Genomic DNA, 25,602 nt, shown 5'->3' on the forward strand with positions numbered 1-25,602 from the left:
CAAAACGTCCCCAATTTGGTCGGCGAAAGTTCTACGAGGTCTCCCGCGACCGACTTGCCCACACACACTTGCCTTATATATTTGATGCGTCATTATTTCTTCACTCATTCGCTCCACGTGTCCAAACCATTTAAGAATTCTATTATAATTTAGATCTACGTAATTTAATATGTCGTTATAACTTCTGCAGGATCTAGTAATGAAGCTATTTGCAAGATAATTACACATCGCCATGGGAGTTTGCAAAAGGCTAAGATTACGTAATGGAAAGGCATGCACCACTAGTCCAAGCATGCTAAGTTACTCTGGACAGTCGATCTTACTGTTCGCTATACTGCACACCTAAAAAAATTTAACAAAAAAAACAACTGACTTCAAAAACAATTCCAAAACAATAGATACAATAAAAAGTATAAAAATAAGTGCGTATTTTTATACAATTTAATTAATTAATCTAATTATTCTAATAATGATTTTTGGAATCGGTATCCTCCCGCCGCGACCCCGCTCTTGCCTCTCGCCTCCTCACGCCGACCTCATGTATGTAAACCTATCTTGGCTGATACCGAATCCAATCTGGATTGCAATGGGACCACACGGAAGAACCAGCGTTCAAATAAAACAAGAATTATTCAAATTGGTTCACCCAGTCGAAAGTGCTGATGTAAAAAAAAACATACCGACGAATTGAGAATCTCCTCCTTTTTTGAAGTCGGTTAACAAATACGACAAATCTGCTGTACGACGCCTCTGCTGAAGCGGTAGCAGATGAATATCAATATTGTAAATTTAACAATTTATCACCATTCCGGTAAGTTTGTACATTTAAGAAAAAGAAGCAAGAACAGGCTCTTTGTCACTCTTTCAAGCCAACATAAGTACAGATTCCAATACCTGAACGTTTACGAACTAAACCGAGCTTACAACTTAATCAAATGAACAGGCAAGTCTGATAATGTAAGACATAAAACACATAATATAAGCTATTATCTGTTCACTTATCAAAGTACCAGTGATTCAACAACAATACATCATCATAAACATCTAAATCAAATTGTGACATGGCCACCATTAATTGATGTTTTTCATTATTTGCTTCAGCTCGTAAAATAATATTACATAGACGTGGGTAAAGTAGACAGACCGAAATACGCCTGAGGGTTTCATCAAAACAATGCAGTTAATTTGTTTCTTATTATTATTTGCATTAATGATATCCGATGACCATCAAATCCTTATAACTAAATTTTAAAAATAATTACTTTTATGTTTCGTGTGCATTGCAGCTCGCATAGGCGACTAACAGACTAAAACGTGATACGTCGGAGTAAATAATAGTGATAAGCTTCCGCAATATATTACGTAAATCTTCAGTTTAATCTTCTAGATATGGTACCTTAAGCATGCAATTTATTATGCAAGCAATTCATGTGTATGTATAAATTGATATTCATCTAGAACAAAATATATATATATTGTTCTTTATATCAATCATAGAAGATTGATCCATTTGCGTTACAATCATCAAAGTGTGCCAACCTTTTAGGATGTGTGCGCGTTTAATAAATTAGTTGTATATTAGAATATCTAGTATTATAATAGAAGGATCTTGTAAGAAATTTCGTATCTATGTTATTTGTACGTGGAAGAAACCGCGCTGATATTGAAGAAATAATGCCAATAATCTAGACGGTTACGTTGAGAATGAATTTTTAGCGGCAGAAATCTGGTGATTCATCATTATCAGCCGGAAGACGTCCACTGGTGGACTAAGGTCTCCCCCACGACTATCTGTCCTGCGCTGCCCTCATCCAACGTATTCCGGTGATCTTGACCAAATCGTCGGTTCATCGGCCAACCACCACTACGTCTTCCAGTATGTGGTCGCCTTTCCAGGACTTTACTGCCCCACCGGTCATCGGTCCGTCGAACTATGTGCCCTGCTCACTTCCACTTCAGTTTCGCATTCATTTAGGCTGTGTCTGTAACGTTGGTTCTCCTTTAGATTTCCTCATTTCTGATTCGATTTCGCAAGTAACCTCCGAGCATGAACTATGATCTTTCTCATCAGGTGGTTATAGATTTCTTCCTTAAGATTTCAACCTGTGATAGATACAGTAGAAGTCAATGCGAAGTCTGCATGAAACGCTAAAGGATTGTGGTGTATTTTATTGAGGCTATTGTTGAACAAGGTTCACATGATTACATTACTGAGCCACTAGAACCGAGTTTCTATTTTGAGCACGTTACGTAAAGGCAGATGTAAGGGATGAGCAGTATCATTGAATTGTTGAGATTCGAATTAATAGGACAACCGACTGAAGCGTCACTGTGGAAAATGATTTAGTGATTAAGGTAAGAAGATATTTGACCAGCATCTATCTTGTAAAGTTAAAGAAATGATATGAAAAATAGGTTGTTAAAGTATATTTTTTTTGTGATGTTTTGAACCAAATTAACGAGTGAACTTATAGCTTAAATGCTTGTTATATTTTTGCATAGATTAAGAGGTCAAGGATAAGGTTTACTTAAAGGATCACTTCACAAATGCGTTGGGTTTTGGGTTGGTTTTTATACAACACTTATAATGATGCGCTGTCTATAATTATTGTTAGGTCTACATCAAGGTCCGCGCACCTCCTACACGCTAGGGTTATCAAATTAAATTGTACCAACAGAATGGTTTAAATCGTAACACTGTCCTAGCTCCACAACATTACGTTATAAAAAAGTCCTTAGTTAATTAACATGTTTATGAATCTGTTTCTTTTGAAGAAATTAACTGTTGATTTTTTTTCACCTGCATTGTGTTACACGCTTTAATTAATTATTGTAACTGCATTATTATGTATAAGGGGGGGCATAAATGCATTTCCTTTTTTACATATATTTTCCTGAATTAATATTATATACAATCCTAGCTACTGCACCTAGTTTAGACCGCTTTATGGTAGGTAACATTATAGAACCCCATAGCATGTTAGTGTTTTATTTATTAATTATTTTTATGACAAATAAAACACATAATACACTAGGAAAAAGTTAACTATATTTAGTCTGTATCAATAAGCTGAACAGTATGGATCTAGTACTTACTTAATTATTTTTAATTGGGTGCTAACTAACGGGAATAGGACATAGTTCGAATGTGTCGTAACAGGACTCTGTAAACAAGAAATAGATATGAAGTTAACTTACCCACAAGTACTTGAGAGGTATATAATGTATTTTTGACTTACTCTTGTAACGTATTTTGTATAGATCTATGTGTCTGAAATAAATAAATAATTATTGAAGTTATACTTCTTTAGGCGCGTAATGATTAAGATGCGTGCGCATCACTGTAACACAAAAGTAACAGGTTGAAGTTGGTTCCTAAACTATTCTGACGTTTGCGTCATTCTTTTTTTTTGGTTTCTTCGTTCATTATTAGGATAGGCAAAGGGTTCATGCCCGTACAGCCGTATTCGTTATTTAATAATTAATTGTCAAAACCATCGTTGCAAGATTTTTACAATATTGTTGTTTCTACTAACGTAGAATAGCATGAGGAATAAATAAATTTAAGGATTTTTGCTATGTTAGGCTAAAGAAGTATAACTTCTTGCGTGCATACATAAGTACACACACACTTTTTATATTATATTCAGAATTCTGTGAGTAAAGTTGAACGATCGCATTAGAAATACGGAACTGCACCCAGAACTGGCATTGCTAATGTGGGAGAAAAACCACCAGGATAAAGTGGAAATTGGCTTGGCATGTATGCCGGATGAACACAGACCGATGGGCACAGTTCGTCACGCATTGGGTGCCTCAGAACGGGCAAAGACGTCGAGGCAGACCCCGAAAAAGATGGCGTGACGAACTGAATGGCTATAATAAGACCTGTTCGAAGCTGGCCAAGACGAAGACCAAGATTAATTTAGTAGCAGGGGGAGGCCTTTGCCTAGATGAAGGGTACGATAGGCTGATAAAAAAAAGGCTCTAATCTATCTATTATGAAGTAAACAGAAGTATGCATAATCTTCCAAATCATAAACTAAAAATATAACTATCGTTTACACCACCTCATAGCCTGATAATTCGTGACCAATTTTGATATGCTAATGTGTGCGTTGGCCATTCAAAATACTAAGGAGCTAAAGTCAAGCGTGGTTGACTGTTTACGACTTGTTAATCAAAATCGGTTACAGTAATAATAGATACACTTTCATTTTCTATCTTGCTGTATCTCCGTTAGAGGAGTCCTTCTCTATCACACGCTGTGTTCGTCTTTACGCTAGTATATTATAAGAATATGCTCTAAATCGTTGTTCAAGCCATTCCTGCATTTCAAAAAGTTCTCTAGTCAGCAGTTACAAGGAAACTCGGCTAGTTAATGTTTGTCGAACATAAAACTAACTTGGGTAAGTAATTAGTTTCTCAAAATAAGATAAATTCAAAGACCAAAGCTTCAAATGTTTATTTTTGTGAGCTGCGTCCGTTGTCGGCGTACTTTATGTACATATATAACATGCAATACTGGGAAACAACATGGACGGAGCAATTAAAAACTCCTTTACTCAACACAAATATTAGTTAGCATCATTTAAGAAACATTTCACTTATCTTTAATAGGGTATAGTATTCACCGTTTCAAACTATTTGAAACCATTAAAATATTAGGCAATCTATCGACCATCTCGGTATTTAAATGTTACGTAAATGTATGTAAATGGAATAAAAATATATTTAGTGTATTGTGTGTAGTCTTAAGTTAAGTGTTAAATACATCCTCCACCGCAGAACCAGTAACTTACAACTCTGCTGAAACCAATTCATTACGTGCTATGCCTCTACACGTGGCATTCCACCTTCGCACGACACGCCACAAATTAGAATATCATCCCCACCATCTGGATGTGTGGCGGTCCTCCACAGTGCGGTTTTCAAGGAGCTTTCTTCCTCGTACTACTAAGCTGTGGAATGAGCTTCCTTGTGCGGTGTTTCCGGGACGATACGACATGGGTACCTTCAAAAAAAGCGCATGTTCCTTGTGATTCCTCTGGTGCTGCAAGAGAATGTGGGCGGCGGTGGTCACTTAACACCAGGTGACCCGTACGCTCGTTTGTCCTCCTATTCCATAAAAAATAAAAAAATACATCAAACATAGGTAAAACACTTATGTACATTATCTTAAATGCTTAACTAACTTACAGGCTAAGTATTTACAGGTGCCTATAAAAATTTACATTCAGAACAACTGTTACATTTTAAACATAAATACTTTATTTAATGTAATCGTTATATTGTAATACGATATACTAGATTAGTGTATCCGTTTGTTGGAGGGTAGTATGAAAAATATAAGTAGCTAACTGCTAGTCATTTCGCATGGCTTGCATACCGAACCGATCACAGATACTTATGTAATTTTCCTGTTGGTAGGAGATCACCTCAGCCATAACAGTGTAATGCGCCTCTCAGCGAGCTTAATATAAAAATTGAGGCTAAAGTGTGCAGTCTGAAGTTTAACGACTTGTGAATAATGTTTCGTTGTACCGTCGGTGTTTATATATTATTTATAAAGGAAATGGTAGGATGAGGACTTATTAAAGACGCGTTTTGAAAAGAAGAGATGAAGGTGGGAATTTATTGATCACTTAACACCAGGTGACCCGTACGCTCGTTTGTCCTCCTATTCCATAAAAAAAAAATCTCCGAAGTTCTTTTTTTTTAATGGAACAAAAGAGCGTACGGGTCACCTGGTGTTAAGTGATCAATAAATTCCCACCTTCATCTCTTCTTTTCAAAACGCGTCTTTAATAAGCCCTCATCCTACCATTTCCTTACCGCCGCCCACAATCTCTTGCACCACCAGAGGAATCACAGGAGCGTTGCCGGCCTTTAAGGATGGTGTACGCGCTTTTTTGAAGGTACCCATGTCGTATCGTCCCGGAAACACCGCACAAGGAAGCTCATTCCACAGCTTTGTAGTACGTGGAAGAAAGCTCCTTGAAAACCGCAATGTGGAGGACCGCCACATCCAGATGGTAAGGATGATATCCTAACTTGTGGAATTCGTGTCGTGCAAAGGTGGAATTCGGCGACAGGAATCAGGTTAAACAGCTCTTCGGAACACTCCCCGTGATAAATGCGGTAGAAGACACACAATGAAGCGACGTCTCTACGCAACGCCAAGTGATCCAGCCGTTCACAGAGCACTGGGTCCCCGACAATTCGAGCTGCTCTGCGTTGCACGCAGTCAAATGGATCGAGCTGATACTGGGGTGCGCCAGACCATAGATGACAGCAATACTCCATGTGGGCCGGACCTGCGCTTTGTAGAGCGCTAGTATGTGGGCCGGCTTGAAGTATTGCCGTGCTCTTTTAATGACACCCAGTTTCTTTGAAGCCAATTTGGCTTTACCTTCCAGATGACCACGAAATTGGCAATCGCTCGAGTATTCGAGACCCACTATTCCGATACTAGGCGAGGCTTTGAGGGAAGTGTTGTCGAAGACCGGTAATAAGACAAATGGGGTTTTTTTAGTGGTAAACGCGCAAACTTGAGTCTTCTGGGGGTTAAATTGGACAAGGTTCAATTTTCCCCATTCCGCGACATTCTCAAGAGAGGACTAGATAGAAGACACAAGTTTCTCCCGGCACTGGTCGACGATTTCCCGAGAGAGACCTGCATGGCCCGTGTATACGGCATCGCAAGTGCTGTCGTTTGCATAGCAATGAATGTTGGAGGTGTCCAACATATCATTGATATGCAGAAGAAACAGCGTGGGAGACAGCACACAGCCTTGGGGCACTCCAGCATTCACGGGCTTCGGGTTTGAGCAATATCCGTCGACAACGACCTGTATGCTGTGCCCAGTGAGAAAGCTGGAGGTCCACTTGCACAAGCTCTCGGGAAGCCCAAATGATGGAAGTTTGGAGAGGAGCGCCTTGTGCCATACACGATCAAAGGCCTTCGCTATATCCAGGCTAACTGATCTATGAGTTAGGTATACCAGAAGATCACCTGCCGACCGACCATGGCGAAACTCGTATTGTCGGTCGTTAATCAACTGGTGACCCTCTAGTATACCAAGAGCGGACGGCTAATTATGCTCTCCATGATTTTGGAGAGCAGGGAGGTAATAGCAATAGGCCTGTAGTTTGCCGGATCCGAACTGTCTCCTTTTTTGGATCGGATGGACAAGGGCTGACTTCCATGAGTCATGGACTACGCCTTTAGAATAAGAGTGCCGGAATAAACGCGTTAGCACCGGCGTCAACTCAGGGGCACACGTTCTAAGCACGATTGGAGTTATGCCATCCAGCCCGCTCGACTTCCTGACGTCCAACGAAAACCGAGCTCGCCTAACAGTTTTCTGTCTGACCTGTACTTCAGGCATAGAGCTCTGACACCGCGGGATGGTCGGCGGTGTTTTTCCGTTGTCGTCAAGAGTCGAGTTGGAGGCGAAAAGAGTGCACAAGAGATCGGCTTTTTTTTGCCGTATGGGCCAGGGTGTCATTCCTCATGTGCAACGGCGGCATGGACGGCTGGCTGAAGTTACCAAGAGCAGCTTTCGACAACGACCAGAACTTGTGTGATCCGGTCGGGTAACTGGAAAGCTGCTCGCCGATTTTGACGACGTGTTTTGACTTTGCACGGGCGATTTGCCGCTTAAAAAATCTGGAGGCACGGTTGTATTTCCTCTTAAGAACTGTGCAGTTCGGATCCTTTGTGCCCAGCGCCGCAACCCAAGCTCGATACGCCTGTTTTTTTCAGTCAGATGCTGCTTCTGTTCTAGCGGTGATATTAGATATTTTTATGGATTTCCGCAAAATTAACCTTAAATTTTGCGCATTTCAGAATTAGATAGTGTAAGCGACTATTTAATACAATTTAAATGTTTTTATATTGAGTCCATTCACAAATTTCACATTGTCTAACAAAAAGTATATATATACTTTCTTAATGATTCCACAGATTGGGAATGGAGCGGTCCCACAGGCTATTAAATAATTAGTTTAATTGTACAATATTACTTTGTAAATATATTTTTTGATGAAAACAAAGCCCGCTGAGTTTGTTGCGCTCTCAGGTCTGAGGCATTCTTTGTAATGGGTTTTTGACTCAATAAGTGATGTCACATGCTATTTTGAATAAAAATATTTGAATTTGAAAACATACCTGTGGTATGTATTACGCTCCCTGCGGATTACATCAAAAAACGTCGCAAAAGTATTCAGTATTTCCGCAAAATGGATTTAATCAATCACACTTCTGATTCAGTATAGACACAAATAAAAGACACGGATTCTTCCCAAAAGCCCTACAAAAACTGTGCCCGTAGGGCTGTTATACTTTCATAGAGCAAGTGTCGATTTGACATGTAGTTAATTGGAATGGCCGGTGGACATTCTCGATAACGTGTACGGCGTACCACAATAGCGACGTATCTTTTACTAAACCATGCAAGCGATTGTTGACTGTGTTACACAGTAGCTAAACCTTAGAATACTAAGTAATAATTAGATGAAATTGACGGTGCATGGTATATTTTTTTATTTTATATGTAATTAATTCTGTATTTACTTCTAAAACGATTCCTGGTAAATATAGTAACTAAGTGTTGTTGTGAGACAGTCTAGCGATATAACGACTAAACATCAACTATTTTCTTTCTCAAGAAACGTACAACACATATAGATACGTAAGTTGATCGCTACCTTTCTCCACCAGTTTTTCGAAGCGACAAGAGCTATCAAAGATAGTACTCTCAATAGCTCATTGAAAAAATATTCGAACTAAAATCGCTTCTATCTGCTTACTAGCTCATTTCTAGTTTCTATCTCCAGTCACTCTTATGACAACACTGTGTAAAACTGTGTCAAATTTGTAAAAAGCTCATTTTCACACACATAACATCTATTATTTTGCATTGGTAGGAAAACCAAGTTGTAGATATTAATTATGTCTAATCATACTTTATGGTATGATAAGGTGAGTTTGGCGTAAAAGAATTTATTTGTAATAAAGAATCTTAAGCTATGATAAGAGCGCACATTTAATAACTTCCACTGAAAAGGCTGGAGCAAATATTGAAGCAACCATTTTCCTCTAGATTCTTACTTCAAAGCTTATTGCAAATTATTGTATTTTAAATAAAACACTTTGAAAGGATTAAGACGCGTGTAATTGTAACGGTTTTACATTAGATGTTTGCGTAAAAGTTACATTTTTATTTTAGTTAACCCGACGTTTCAAGACCTTTCCAGATCTCGTTTTCAGGGGGACTGCAGATGAAGTGAGTCGAAGATATTGTATTTTATCTTTAGTTTCTGTATCTATATTACTTGATACAAACTAAAATTGAACATAATAATTATGCAGCCTTCTTCATAATGACGTTTAAAATGTTATTTTCGGACTTTTCCAAGTTCATGTTCACTGGAATATATTTTTCAACATCATGATCTTCTCTTTAAAGTTCGGAAAGGTATTGAATGCCGATAAGAAAGTCGCACATTTGATTTTGTTTTGTTTTTATTTTAACAAGGTTTTTGAAAATATTTCTAGGCATATGTTTACATTTGTTTGATTATTTGAAAACGGCACACAATGATCACAATTTTAAAGAAATAAAAAACGAAATAAAGTAAATAATATTGATATCTTTGGGAACACTGCAATGAGATGTCGAGTCAACTGCAGAGCAAATGCTGAAAAGGGTAGTGGATTGCTTCGCCTTTGCCATAGCCTTGTAGTGAGTAGAAATCACTGCTGTGCGGTTTTATAATTATGATCCTCACCATCTGGATGTGTGGCGTTCCTCCACAGTCCGCTAATCAAGAAACTTTCTTCCACGCACAACAAAGCTGTGGAATGAGCTTCCTACTGGGGTGTTTCCGGGACAAGACGACATGGGTACCTACAAAAATAGCGCGTACATTTTCCTTAAAGTTCAGCATCGCTCTTGTGATTCCTCTGGTGGTGCAAGATAATGTGGGCGGTTGTGATCACTTAACACCAGGTAGCGTTAGCTCGTTTTTCCTCCTTTTTACATAAAAAAAGGGATTCATACCAAGGTTAGTCCTATATTAAAATCCTCTAGGTGAAACTAAACTCGGCTACAGTAAATACACCTGGTTTCGAGCTGTTATTACAGAACTTCAATTTTTTAATGGAAGACAAATGATCGTACGGTCACCTGATGTTAAATAATTACCGCTGCCCTCATTCACACTGCTGGGAAGTACTGGAGTCTAGTTAAATGTGAACGTTTAGACCGTCCTGGATGGCAGAACACTGTAGATGCCACCTAACAGGATTTAAGTACAAAGTAAAGGATTTAAGTACAAAGTAAATCAAGAATAGTTAATATATCCTTATAAAAGTATGTTATTGAAATATGCCATAATTTTAGACTACTCTTCATTCATTTTGCATTTTCCTATTATTGTCTATTATACAAAATTGTTTTGGCATTTCACATCTCCCAGGTACACCGTGCAGGCATTTTTTAAATACGATATTTCTTGCTTGTTTAAAAATTAAAAAAGAACAGTAATACAATATACAAGCGTATTCTAATTTAAGTCTATGAAACACATGCTGCTTTATATAAAATATTTTAAGCTATGAATATTAATAACTGGATAAGTCTGCAATATAAATTAGGTACATACAAATCTTACGCGGATATCATCATACATAGGCCTATGAAGAAATACACCGTTAATTTGTTGTAACACATCCGAGAGATATTATTAAAAATATATGTATAATTTCATTAAAAAAATTGGATAAATATAGGGCTTAAAATGGTATTGACCATCTATCAGATCGCCTCGCGCCCTCTGCACGTCTGTGTTTTGCAGTCACAGTGTAAGCGACGGTTCTAGATTATTTTATTCATAGGATTAAAGGCCGTTTTCAATAACCTATCTATCCTTAGTTTAACTTACGGATACATTGCTGTCACCGTTTGATGACAAGATCTTATCTATCCATAATTATGTCCAATATAGTTTTAGTCCAATGCTATCTGTCAATAGGTTATTGAAATGTAAGTAAGCGGAAAAGGATAGATATGTCTACGTCTAGTAAGTTAACTAAAGATAGATAGGTTATTAATAGACAGATAAGGAAAACGGCCGTAAGTGAAATAACGTAGTCACTACTTAACACCGTGTTCGCAATAATTGAACTGACAATTCGCTCTAATGTGTCGAGTGCAATCACGTAGCAAGTAAAGATGGTAAAATGTCATAAAAATTCCATCGTCTGTATTTCCGAAAACCCCTTGCAAAGTCCTAGTTATCACAGAAGGATATATCAAATATATCAAATTCATCAAAGAAGGATATTAAGCGACATCATCGACCTATAACAATGACAAAATATGAGTCGATTCGTATCGCTGCAGGTTCTAATTTCTTGAATATTTTGCAGTAATGCGGACAGTCCATAATTTATACTTTTTATATAGATCATTCGCATTTCGATAGTGTGAACAAAAATGACTAATTTAATTGTTTAAAACTGAATTTACTACATTATCCTTTTATCTTTTTATAGGTTGAACAGTACGGAGGCCCCGGTTTGAACCTTGCCCGCCAAGTATCAATGTGTTTTTTCGGTTTTCGATGTTGAGCGTTTGTCTTCCTCATTCATAAAACAAGTCAAACATTTTGACAGTGGTTTTTCAGAATAAGGTTAAGTATTATTAAGCTATTCAATATACAAAGTTCGTCGGTTACTAAAGATTTTATCCATGTGATCTCATTTCCGCTCTCACTGGAGCCACACTACAATGAGTCGCCCCACCTAGACTTAAACATTTCAATCCATAAAGCATTTTAATGGAAAATCGATGATATAATTCAATTACTGGGCGGCACGGGAGCGCTACAAATCTATTACTTTTTTCCTTTTAAACACAAAACAATGTCGTTTTCTTGTGAAATAAACAGCGCTGCAATCATAATTTCAACGAATCATTTGTTAAATAGGTTAAGTGGCTAGTGATTACTGCTAAACTCATTGAACCTTAAGCTAAATTATGTACATATTTAATTTAAAGCTTTATTTTGTCAACTATAATATTCTTTAACACATGAATTCTTACGGCCGTTCCCAATATACTATCTTCAGATAGAGTTAAATTATTACCTTCTACTGTCAATAATCTAAAGCTGTCCCAATATACCCGATTAGTCATTTTAATCGCCTTATATTGGGACGCGTGAATTGCAGTTTCCATACATTAAACGTAAGCTATACGTCGTCCCATTGACAGACAGCGTGAACGGATAAGGTGAGTTACCGTCGATAAGTTTATTGGGACAGTAAAGTCAACGATAGTTACGATTTTTATATCAAGTAAGAGATACAGCCGATAGTGCATATCTCAATGATTTTTTTACAGGCGCTACTAAATTTTGCAACAAACTTACTTCAAAGGTTTTTCAGGCAGTTTTGATCGGTGGGTTGAGCGTAGAGACCGCACGTCCTTGAATATGTGCAACGAAGTAAGATTTTATACTGCATGAAAGGACTTTGTATGTATATAAGGCAGAGCTGTATCAAAAATAACTATTTACTAACTCTCTCTTCAGTGGTTTATAAGATATGATATTGATAATTTGTAAAGAAATTATCAATATCATATCTGAGGCTTAGTTCTCTATAGAACCTTACTCTTACTTAGATTAACATTTACTTATTGAGGCGAAAATGTTTGGTAACAGTAGGCATTCATCGCAGTCTATTCGAGTGCGCAACGTGTAATGAACACTAGTACTACTACTGTTGGAGTTTTACATATATCGCAGATATATTGGGTAAGCCGTGACATTATAATTTTACTAGTGATATTATAAATACTTTTATAAATATTGTTATGTATTTATATTTTGACAATTTTACTGGTCGTTAGTTTATGAGGCCGTCTCTGATTGGTCTGTTTCCAATGTCATCTAACCGAACCGTTCATTAGAAGGTCCCAAAAACAAATTTAGACTGTTTATCACAGTGCACGAGCCGAGCGTAGCGTGCCGCAGCTTAGCCGGCGAGTGCCAGAATCAAATCGATCCTTGTTCATTAGTAGGTCCCAAAAACAAATTTAGACCATTAATCCCAAAATTTCCATCAACATTCAAGTATTCACTGTTAATTATTGTTAATTTCAAACTTTGGCTGCCTGCAGTTTAATGTAACGTCGGTTCTCTAGGGTCATGGTGTTCCTAACGTTGGTGCCAAAATATTCCCGCTAGTCATAAGTGCCACAAAAGCCACATTTTTCTTTATTGAAACATCCGTAGTATTCACACTAAAAATACAATTCAAGCAAAGATAATAAAAATTAGGTTTGATAATATAATGGTGAGCAGTGACGTCATCGTTTTAAACGTTAACGTATCTCAAATGTTTGTTGCAAAGTAGTTCTTATTTCGTTGCATAAGAGTTTACAATATTCATTTGTTCAGGGTACAGTGTGGGCATACAAATGTTAATATTGAGACCACGGACCGCTCCAGTGGGACTTCGTACGGTGGACGTAGATGTGTGAATATTTTCAGTAAAATGGATCCGGTAATAAGATCGGAATAAATAGAATGAATGCCAATGGTTCTGTTAATTTTGAAGTTATAGTAGTGAATGAGGAAACTAAAATAGCCAAATAAAGAAATAAACCTACCACGGGAACTTAACCAAAAAAACCAGATGTCTAATATATTAATATGCTACGAAAAATATCCTCACAAAGGTTCAACCAATATATATATATATTGGTTGGACATATATATATATATATATATATATATATATATATATATATATATATATATATATATAGTACAAAAATAGAATCAATGTCAGCAGCATAACTCCATAATAACATCAATAACATGACATAAAATGACATAATATGACATGATATGCTGTGATACTACCAAAAATATACAAAACTTGTGGTTTCAATTTATGTTAACGAATAATATCGAATAATGTTACCGTATGCATCAAATGCAGAAATAAACCTGCTCCATAAATTATCTATATGGGGGTCTCACTGTTGTTTTGCGGGTAACATTATTCCTATGAAAACAGCGGTATCTACCAAATCTAGTGAATTTTAAGTTGTAAAATATTCGGCACTTGCTAAGCATTCGATAAAGTGAGTTTGATACACTTCGTCTTTTTACCATTAAGAAGTTGATTATTGGCTTCGTACTGAACAACTTCCATCACTGTACAACTTCCATAGCTGTATTTGTTTATGTATTCCTAGTACCAATAATGTAACAAATGACATTTTACGTCGAAGACGTGTTAAGGAATAGGTCGTACTTAATGTTAAATTGCACTGGCAACGCATCACCAACTTATATCAAGAGAGCCATTTATTGTCCGTTGTTGAATCAAATGAGAATATATATAATGACTGAAACGAAACACCACATCCAAAATGCAAACACGTCTCATAATTTCTGACATCCTCGTTCCGTTCAACTGTAGACTTTTGTTCTCTTTGTGACGGCTTCGCGTTATTATTAAAAACAATAAATCGCTGAGGGCGCCACCTACCACTATTGCTTCGCTTTCACTTCCCCAGCCCCCGCGGCCCCCACCCTGCCTGACCCCGAAACACCCTCACATCCCGTTTGTTATTAAAGTGAAACAATTTTAAACAGCAAATCGATGAAGATTACCTAGTTCATAACTTTCCGCAACATGAAAAGTTGGAAGTTTTGGTACTACAATATACATTTACTCAATTGTATTAAATCAAAAGTGTAGCGCGACTAGTGATTATCTAACATATTCAGATATTTTAAATCATATGAATGATAACATTTCATTACATATTAAAAATTACACTAATCTACAAAGAAGTGCATATGAAAGACGGTGCTTGATAAAAATTACAATCACGAAGATCTACTTAGACGACTCGAGCAGATTATATGCGAATGAATGTTTTACATCCGCGCGTAACAATCAGGTTTCACACTACCTATAAAATAAAGGACAAAAAATGCCAAAAGAAGTTTTTACTTCAAAAAAATTACAAAATCCAGAACAGCAAAACACGTTAAAGCGATTTATTACAGCTGACATGATTTATAACCGGCCACTGTCCCTTAAACAAGAATCTATCTATCATAGGTATGACGGACAGTCCTTTATGTAGGGGATTCATGGAGGTAGAAGAAACATCATGCACGTGCTTGCAGAGTGCAAAAGTATGGCCGAACTATGGGCACAAATTCTCCAATCTCCATTATCACTCCCAGCAGCAGTCTGAAAAGGCTGCAGTCTTTATGGAACGGCTTGGGCTGGTTGGAGAAAGAAGATTTAGTGACGTGAATAATAGCCCAATCAAGAGGCTAACTGCGCAAACATCCCAGTCAAACTAAATAACTTCAGATGACATGTGGATGTGACGTTGACGTAATTTGACCTCACCTAAGTTCATGTGATATTCTGTCCATTGAATCAAATGCTCTTAAAATTTTCATTGTTCTTAACTATTATGCGCAGAAGTTCAGCCTATGTTACGCTTATTTTGATTTATCTGCCTGTGAATACTATGTACCGATAACATCAGGCAAGTAAGCCGGAATAAATACACACATATGGCGATGGAAAATTTGATAATTAATAACCGCTGAAATTGCATTGCTCATGGCCGCGCCGTAGGACAAGTCGTTCCACTTCCCCAAAATGCTAGTATAGCCTAGCGAAGTCATGGCTAGTCAATGGGTCATGCTTGTGGTGTGTTCCTGTCTGTGATCGGGACTGCTTTTGTTGTTAAGTTTAAAGCTACAGTTCCTTTAAAAATTTAATTTTATATATTTGTCTGAGTTTTTTTTTATAAGTTTTATTTTTATCTGTTATTATTATTCAGTTTTTTACTTAAGTAAGTGTGATGAACCGTTGAAAATAGGATGGTATTTAAATATGTAATTTACCAAATTCAACTATCGCTTAGGCAGAGGCATAAGGCATAAAGCTCTTATAGCGAAACTACCAACCTATGGGCTTCCTGAGCAGTTGTGCAAAGCGGTCACTAGCTTTTTGGCCGATTGGAGCATCAAGTTCCACAGTATATTATCCGAATTAAAAGCCATAAACGCTGGTGTCCCGCAAGGCTGCGTGCTATCACCTACACTGTTTCTTCTCCATATCATGATATGCTGCAAATCATCAGTATTCATTGCTATGCAGACGACAGCACAGGGTATGCTTCATACACCGGATGTGCCAACATGTCCCGGGATAGCGTCGACGAGAACCGGATTTAACTTGTTTCTGAAATCGAGACTATACTTTGCAAAGTCTCGGAATCAGGGTGGACATTATTTTGTGCGTTTACTGCTAAAAGTCTCCCTGTGTACCCTAGATTCGAAATCACTCCTCTAACTGCCACAGACTGTATTGTCATACTTGGCGTCGATATATAGAGCGACGTTCGGTTCCGTGGTTACTTCGAAGAGAAGGCCAAACTAGCCTCTTAAAAGCTTCGTGTACTCAGTAAGGCGAGAGAGTACTTCACTATAAACCACTGCCTGTATAAGACACAAATTGGGCCACACATGGAGTACCTCTAGTTGGTTCTCACCTCTGTGCGAGCGCTCCCCAGTACTAGCTCCTTCCATTTGGCCACATACAACGACGAGCGCCTAGAATCATTGACGATCATGACTTCTCTCTGCATCTTCTATCACACTAATCACGGGGAGTGCTCAGAGGAGCTGTTCGGGTGGATTCCGGGGGCCGAATTCCACCACCAGACATCACGTCAAAAGACAAAATACCACCCGCATCACGTTGACGTCTGGCATTCCAAAACCGTGCGTTTTGCAAAAAATATTTGCCTCGGACAGCCACTTTGTGAAATCTATTACCGGCTGCTGTTTTCCCGAACCGATACGACTTGTGGGCTTTCAAGAAAATAGCATACTCCCAGCTTAAAGGCCACCTAAAAGACATCTCTTAACACCTGATATTGCGGATGTCCATGAGCAGTTGCCTTACCACTCCCCATCGCGTATATGAAATAGAAGAAAAGCAATTCTTCGAAGTTTTCTCATTTTTCTTTGGAAAAAGAAGCAACAGAGATTAGTGCTACTTTATTTTATATGAGTAGTAGTAGCTTTGTCATTTTGTAACTGTATAATTATCCGCTTAATGACCTCAATGAAGCTGCACGATTTTAATTATCTCAACTACTGTGATTTTTCATAAAACGTAAATAATAATCCGTAGCAAAAGACCGGCGTGTGCTTAAAACCACATAACAAAAGTATAAATTTTATTCTATATTCAGATAATAATAAAAAGAATATATATTATTATAACAAAACTTTGCTGTAACTAACTTAAAAAATAAATACTTGTGATTCAAAATATTGCTAAATATCAAAAAAATAACCATCAATCATAGCTTCATATTTTGTTGTTTTCCTTTATATTAATCGATATAATATTTAAATATAATATTAATAGCAAAAAATCCACCATCGTATTCTGTAGTCAAATCAAGCTAAATTTATACGATATAACGTTACATAGCCACAAATTTAAGTGCTCAGTGCACCTAAAGAAAATTCAGTTAAGTCAACAAATATTCCATTTAGCTTTTAATATTACAGTTATTTATTGTAATAAACCTTGTTAGTGCTTTTATCATCTGACCTATTAATACAAGCTCAACAATATTAAATTGCATTTTTGTTATTAAAACTCGCATCAAAGGAAAGTATGGCTGCATTGGTCACGGGAATATCACATTCACTAGAAAAAATTAATACGACGGACGTATTGAAATAATTGCCAGCAAATAATAGCTTTGATATGGACAAAGGTTTCACATCACAAAGGGGATTAAAATTAATTAATTAAATTAAATCCATGTTTTATTCATGTCATATATATTGCTTTGTTGCATACTGTTTTGGATGGTTTAAAGGACTTTAAAGATACGTTGTATATTGCTTTCTTAAAAATACCTCGCGTGTGCAGACCTAGGCATTTAACGAAAAAGAAAAAAGTGAACAAACGTGGTGTAAGCCGAACATGTAGTAATGCATAGTCCACGCTATCGCCAAAAAAATTTACATGATGTTGATAGATGCATGTTTTGTAATATTGTTACAGGTATATGATCCTCTCACCATAATGACCAGAAAACCGTCCATGGCTCGATTTACAGACGTCAAGTATGCCAATACAGGGTGCGGCAGTTAAGGAAGAGTTATCAAATTAAGGGACTACGACAAAAGGAGAGCTTACCAGTGAACGAATAATTCTGTTTTCTTAGGGTTGAACTGCAAAATTTCTCCATTCAAAAATTCATTCATTGAAATGAGTTCTCAAGTTGGAGGCGGTCCTGGACTACCCTCGTCCTACGTATTCCGGCGATCTTGAGCAGATCATCGGTCCATCTTGTGGGGGGCCTACCAACACTGCGTCTCCCGGTACGTGGTCACCATTTGAGTACTTTACTACCTCAACGGCCATCTGCCCACTGCTAGTTCAGTTTCACAATCATTTCGGCTATGTCGCTGACTTTCGTTCTATAGCCCTTTTCATTACCCTCTGAGCGATCATGAGACCCATAGTTACAGTTAACACGTCGGCGTACCGAAATCATCACTTTCAACGCACACTGGCTAAAGATTGTTCGTCGGCAGACACTGTGGTGTTGGTACCGAGAAGATTTTACGGACCTTCCCAAACGCAGCCCATCCGAGTTGGATTTAACGTGTGACCTCTTTCGCGAAATAGGACCTGCCTAACTAGATTGTTTGTCCGAGATAGACGTAGCTACTCGTCAACAATTTTGAGAGTACAGTTCCCAATTGTTACGGTAGGAGTAGAACGCAGTAGGTGCGACATGGACATTAAAATTGATCTTCGTCTTATCCATGTTTATTTTTAGACTTACTCCTTGGGAAGTTGTATTGTGGCCATCGAGCACATAGCTTAAGTCTTCCATGGTTTCAGCCATGATAACGACATGGTTTGCGAATCGAAGGTGATTGATGTATTCGCCGTTGATATCGATGCCCAGCCTGTACCAGTCCAGAAGCTCAGAGACATCTTCCAACGCAGACGCCCGATTTCCCACGGTCGGCGATAACTGATCCTGGAGACGGAGTGACATGGTGGCGTTTCCAAACAACCACTTCAACAATTCTATGTATTGATAATCAACATGGTACCTCTGGAGAGACTCCACGAGAAACACCGACCATCGATCGAATCAAAGGCTTTCTCATACTTCGCCAAGCATAGTGGTTATAGTCCTCCACTGATGTTGAAGTCGCAGCGTAAACTTGAATGACCTTCAAAGAATACCGTTCAGTAATTCTGAGTATTAGGTAGGCTACCCTCGTCGAAACACTCTTCACCTCAGTTACATTGTTCACGAGATACTTATGGAAGAGGAACCCCACACCGCCCTGGGACTGTTGATCGCTCCCTCAGAAGTAGAACAAGTGTACAGAATTTAAGATTAGGGAGTCCTCACCCTGTCTTCGGACTTCAAATAACCTCACGTTCTAATATCCCATCATAGTCTGCTGAAAACTTATAGCCTATGCAGATGACGCAGCAGTGATAAGGAAGCTAGAAGAGAAATCGCACCAATATATCGGGTAAGTCAAGCAAAATGCACTCTTTGTGTCTTCCGAGGAACTCAGAAGAGTAGCCAAGAATATTTCAACTGTCAAAATGGAGGCCAGAAATTATCGTATTTTTGTGCTATTTCGTAAAAATGAGAAATAGGGATCAAAATTACAGAACTTTTGTTAAGAAAGACCCTTAGATTTTAATAGTCTTCAAAGAGCTTATTTTAAACAGAACAGGTTCCCAAATTTTTCACATAAAGCTGAGATGATGATGGATGTGAGAGGGACCTTATAGTAACAATTCATTCTTTAAGGTATTCATTTATAAAACACATCTTATAATATATGGAAGCTCAGATAACATTCCATCAGTTATTACATTCACTGGAAATATGTCTAAATATCACAAACACGGTATGTATTCTGTATCGTGGCCTGTTCCTCGCATTTCAATGAGAGATTTCAGATGGGCCTTTATCCGTGGCTGCTCATAAATGATTCCTATTGATTATACATTTGCTTTAGAACCTAGAATTTCCAGATCATATGAAACGAACGCATATGCGTTTTGTATGAATATCCATATGTTGGACCTAATCGGTACAGAATCGATTAAGTCACGGCACGATTATGGAATTTATTACAAAGTTTGCTCTCGAATTGCTGAATAAATTATAATACGTATAAATTGCTTTCGTAAATTCTGAATAGTTTTACACTCTATTTGACGTGGTTGTTTGATGTATGTATGAACATTAAATGAATTTTATCATGTACACCACATGGCACTTCCTATAAAACCTATTATTCTTTGGGTTCCCTAAGAGGTTTGTCGCGTGCATATCAGACATCATATCATACACGCATAGCTCAGATTTATATATATATATATATATATATATATATATATTATTAGAATTATAATATAAATTAATTCAATCCACAATTCCGCGTTGGATACCTAGGCTGATCCGTTAGCCGAAATAGCTGCCAGCGTATCATTTGCTAAAGTTTTAAAATAATGTGTAAGCATTATTGTGTTTCAGTCTGAACGCCACCGTAGCTAGTGAAATTACTGGCCAAATAAGATTTAACATCTTATGTCTCAAGGAGACGAGCTCAATTGTAGTGCCACTCAGTATTTTTGGTTTTCTCAAGAATCCTGAGTGGCACTGCATTACCAGGAAGGGCGTAATTACCATCAACTGAACGTCCTATTCGTCCTGTCCCTTATTGTCATAAAAAAAGGATTTTTATTTTGTCACGACAACGAAGTTATAACTTCTTGCGTAGGTACATTGCGTACACACACATTTTTTGTGAAAAATCTTAGTAATTCACAAACCCATGCAAATTGTTCATATTACAAAACATGCATGCACATTACATTAGCCTATCACTCAGTTTTAATATCAAGACACATCGCTTGACGGTAAACGCTATAATTAATTAGAGTTAAGCTTGTGTAGTTATATGCAGAGGTATTAATAATGGTGAAGGTAATTAAAGATAACCGCTAGTTATGAGATCACCCACTGTAACTTATCCTTAGGTCTGCCTGTTTAACTTAGTGACTACTTTATGCGACATTCACGACATATTACTTGATGTCTGTATTATCTTCATTTGTTAAAGTTCTTGAACTCAGCTATAATTCATTTTATTATACATACTTTATATATATATCAACGGATCAGCCTTGCTATCCAACGCGGTAATGCTGCCAGTAATCTTGGTACGCTTCCACGTAATGATAGTTTTAATTTTATGTAGTCGTAGTATTGTAAATATAGTTATAAGATTTGTTTTGTTTGAATAATAAATAAAATACTTTATGTTAGCTTCGACTGTATATACCTATGTCTATCTTTGTACCTTGTGAAATTTCTGGGCAAATGAGACTTGACATATTGTCTCAAGGTGACAAGCGTAGTTGTGGTGCCGCTCAGAGATTTGGGCTTTTTAATAATTTTGAGTGGCACTGCATTGTAATGGACAGGGCATACCAATTACCATCAGCTGAACTTCCTGCTCGTGTCGTCCCTTATTTTCATAAAAGGAAAAGATTTAAGTACTAGGGTCACATAAACACAAAAAACCATATTTACTAGATTCTCATGAATGGTTAGGTAATGCAAAGTATTATTTTTGTGATATATTGATTGTTTTGCAAAGCATATTCCTATACTAAAAGCACATTTATGTATCCTTTGGAACTGTCGGATCATAGCCAGTGTGAGGCTCCTTTGAACAGGATGCTGGCTAGATTATGAGTACCACTACGGTGCCTATTTCTGTCGTGAAGCAATAATGTGTAAACATTACTGTGTTTCCGTCTGAAGGGCGCCGTGGCTAGTGAAATTACTGGGCAAATGAGACTTAAAATCTTATGTCTCAAGGTGATGAGCGCAATTGTAGTACCGCTCAGAATTTTTGGATTTTTCAAGAATCCTGAGCGGCACTGCATTGTAATGGGCAGGGTGTATCAATTACCACAAGCTGAACGTCCTGCTCGTCTTGTCCCTTATTTTCATGAAAAAAAACCTCCACTGTGTGCATCAGGTGCGTACCCACACATTGCCAGTGTGAACCATTGAAGTATTAGATAAGAACACGTTTTGAGACTTATTATACACTAGATGTTACCCGCGACTTTGCTCGTAAAAACATTTTCATGCGACGGTTTATCTCCGGCTTACTTTGCATATCCGACTACCACAAAAAAGTCCTTTATTTTTATATATGGGTATAGCCTATTACAGTAACGAATAATGTGGTTTTCTATTGGTATAATAATTTTCAAAATCAGTTCATTAGAACCAGAGATTATCCCCTACAAAATTTATCTCATTATGATATTACTAGCAATGCCCCGCGGTTTCACTCGCGTAGGTATGTACCGACCTCGTGGTAGTGGAAAGTCTAACATCTAAGTCGGACTATAGATGCATTTTTGTTAATATAAAAGTTTTATTTCACTTAGTTTTCATAGTTTTTATTTGCTTCCTTTCAGATTATTACATACACTCATACATAACCTAATCAATATGCAGATTTTACTTTATAACAAATATATATCTAATACATTTTTAAATTCGTTACTTACATTTCACTAAAAGAACACTTTATTTGAAAATAAAATCATCTTTCTGTAAAATATTACATCTACAATATTTAAGGTACTCCCCCTTCATGTGGTATAGTCGTGGGACGCCCAGTATATGGCTCCGGCAGACATAATAACTAAATACTGCTGTAGTAGTTACAGTCGTACTTCTAACATTGAGATAAGTTACAAGTTAAAACATCAAAAACTATAGCACCGCGCGTACCCACATATATCAGGAGATACAAAACTAAGAAAATGTGTGATTTTCTAAAAAAATCTCCTTTAAATGTAAGTAATCTTACATATAAAACGGTCACGGCATTTCACAGTATTTCTTACATTGTCACAGTATTTCTTACCAAAATACAAATATGCTTTGTATCAAAGTTTGATTTTTAAATAAAAAATTCTATATATTAGCTTCTAGCTCTTATTTTAATTGTACATGGACATGGGCTTGTAATTTTAAAAGACGAGTCGGACGTTTAGCTAATGGTAATTGATACGCCCTGCCCATTACAACGCAGTGCCCCTCAGGATTGTTGAAAAACACAAAAATTCTGAGTGGTACTACAATTGCGCTCGTCACCATGAGACATAAGATGTTATATCAGCTTTAATTACCAGCCTAATCTCCTGCTCGTCTCGTCCCTTATTATTCAGTCCAGTAAAAGTATTATTAAACAAGATCTTTCAAACACAAACTAATATTAATTCTTGTAAAATGTAAAGGTAATACTTACTAAAAGTGACGTTTTTAACGGCCGTTCCAAATATTCAGTCTATCTCTTACTTGAGATAAAAATCATATCTACCGTTGACTTTTCTGTCCCAATAAACTTATCGACGGTAACTCACCTTATCTGTACACCCTACCAGTCAATGGGACGACATATAGCTTACCAGCGATAGAAGTTTGTATGGAAAATGCAATTCACGCGTCCCAATATAAGGCGATAAGAATGACTTATCGGGTATATTAGGACAGCTTCAGATTATTGAAAGCTAATTACTGACAGTAGAAGGTAATAATTTATCTATATCTGTAGATAGTATATTGGCAACGGCCATAAAGCGTAATTATTGCTATTTTTCATCAATATCCCTAATATGTTACATACATAATATTCGAAAGTGTTTTTATTTGAAACAGAACATTTTCAATGCGAAATTAAACTGCAACCTTTGGTTGTATTTGATATTTTTCTAGTTGATCAAAACACATTTAATTGAGGTTATATTATGTAAGCATGATCAAGTTAATCATGACTAATTAATATGCGTTACGTTTTCTAGATGGCGTTATGACAAAAATAGGAAGCATATTTAATTAATATAGGTTATTAACTCTTAAACAATTAATTAAGTTTTGATTTTCTTTAAGTTATTAAAAACAGAAGTCGCAAGTTCAATGAAGTTATAATTTAACGTTCTTACGCCCATAGGTGTAGTTATTTTAAGACCTAAGGGCTTTTACTTCTTAACATAATAATTATATAACTAATATTGTACATACATAATATTTGAAGGTATTTTTATTGTTGAATACACGTCTCATACATGACGTTAAAGATTTCGTCTATTTTATGTATATAGTTAAATAAATTGCAAAACTAGGTAAATATCTATAATTTGAGACAAGTTTTGCATTATGATATATGTTTGCTTTCACGCAATAGCGACTTTTGGAAAATAAACGTGTTAAAAATCCACAGATGTTTACGTGTGTGTTATAAATTAATATTAGCGAAGCTACGAACAGAAAATATCGATCAAAGCTTATGTAAAAAGTTCTATTACAAAACTGTGTCTTACTGTTGGTTAGCGTTCAACATTCTTTAGACATTGCTTATATTTAAACATAAGTCGAAGCATGTCTAAGATGTGACTAACGGATAGATCATGTAGAAGGGGTTGGTAATTTAAACGCACTTAAGAATAATAATATTAATATAAGCCTTTATTAAGACAAGCTATACAAAGTGTTTTACTTAACCTTAATGAAATTTTAGCTCCCTCAACAACCTTGTCTGTTTGCCTATTGTTGGCAAAGACCTCCTCCAAATTCCTCCATAAATTTCTATGACCTGCAGTTCTAGTCCATGTTCCACCTGCAACAGTTCTTATTTGGTCCACCCATCTTTGGAAAGGTCTATCCCTTTTCCTTTTCATGTGACCTGTTTACCAATTCATTAATCTTTTACTCCATTTTGCCTGTCCTCTGATTGTATGCCCTGCCCACTTGCATTTAAGTTTCTTAATGGTTATAGATACGTCTTTCGTTCCTGTGTGCTTTTTTATGGTTGATATTTTTAATCTGTCTAAAAGTTTCTTCCCCATTATGCTTCTGTTCATTGCATTTTGACATGTTTTTTTAAACATACTTAATAAAACTTAAATATCTGTATTTTACAGTTTCCACAAATAATTATAATAATAACTGACTCAATACAATTTGGGCAGCGTTACTCCTTAGTCCTCCACAACAAGTAACGCCCGTCTACCGTGATGATGTTACCAACTGTTAGTTTGCACTGCTTTAGTACCAACTATTATAGTTACTTATAATCATAGTGATAATTATTTTCAATAGTATTTAAATATGTACACTAGTTTAATGAATGTAATTGTTAATTCGGATACCTTATGGTAGTTCATGACGTTGGTAGCGCATGTTAACACATCAAGCTGACAATTATATTCTTAAGGAAGATATAGATTATATGATGACAGATGACAGCTGTCAAAAATTGCTTTCCGTTTTTATATTCCTGTACGTCTCAATTTATGTTGTGCTTAGCGACGTTTTAGTTAAACACAAGCTAAACATTGTTTTATAATAGAAAAATTATAATATTATTAATATT

The 25,602-nt window shown here is 36.8% G+C and overlaps 1 pseudogene; it reads right to left on the reverse strand.

Annotated features, from left to right (window-relative positions):
* Positions 1–18,524: 18,524 nt before the first annotated feature.
* Positions 18,525–19,291, reverse strand: LOC126978923 (uncharacterized; annotated as a pseudogene).
* Positions 19,292–25,602: the final 6,311 nt, after the last annotated feature.

Source organism: Leptidea sinapis, chromosome Z (genome assembly GCF_905404315.1).
Source record: "Leptidea sinapis chromosome Z, ilLepSina1.1, whole genome shotgun sequence".
Lineage (NCBI taxonomy): Eukaryota > Metazoa > Arthropoda > Insecta > Lepidoptera > Pieridae > Leptidea > Leptidea sinapis.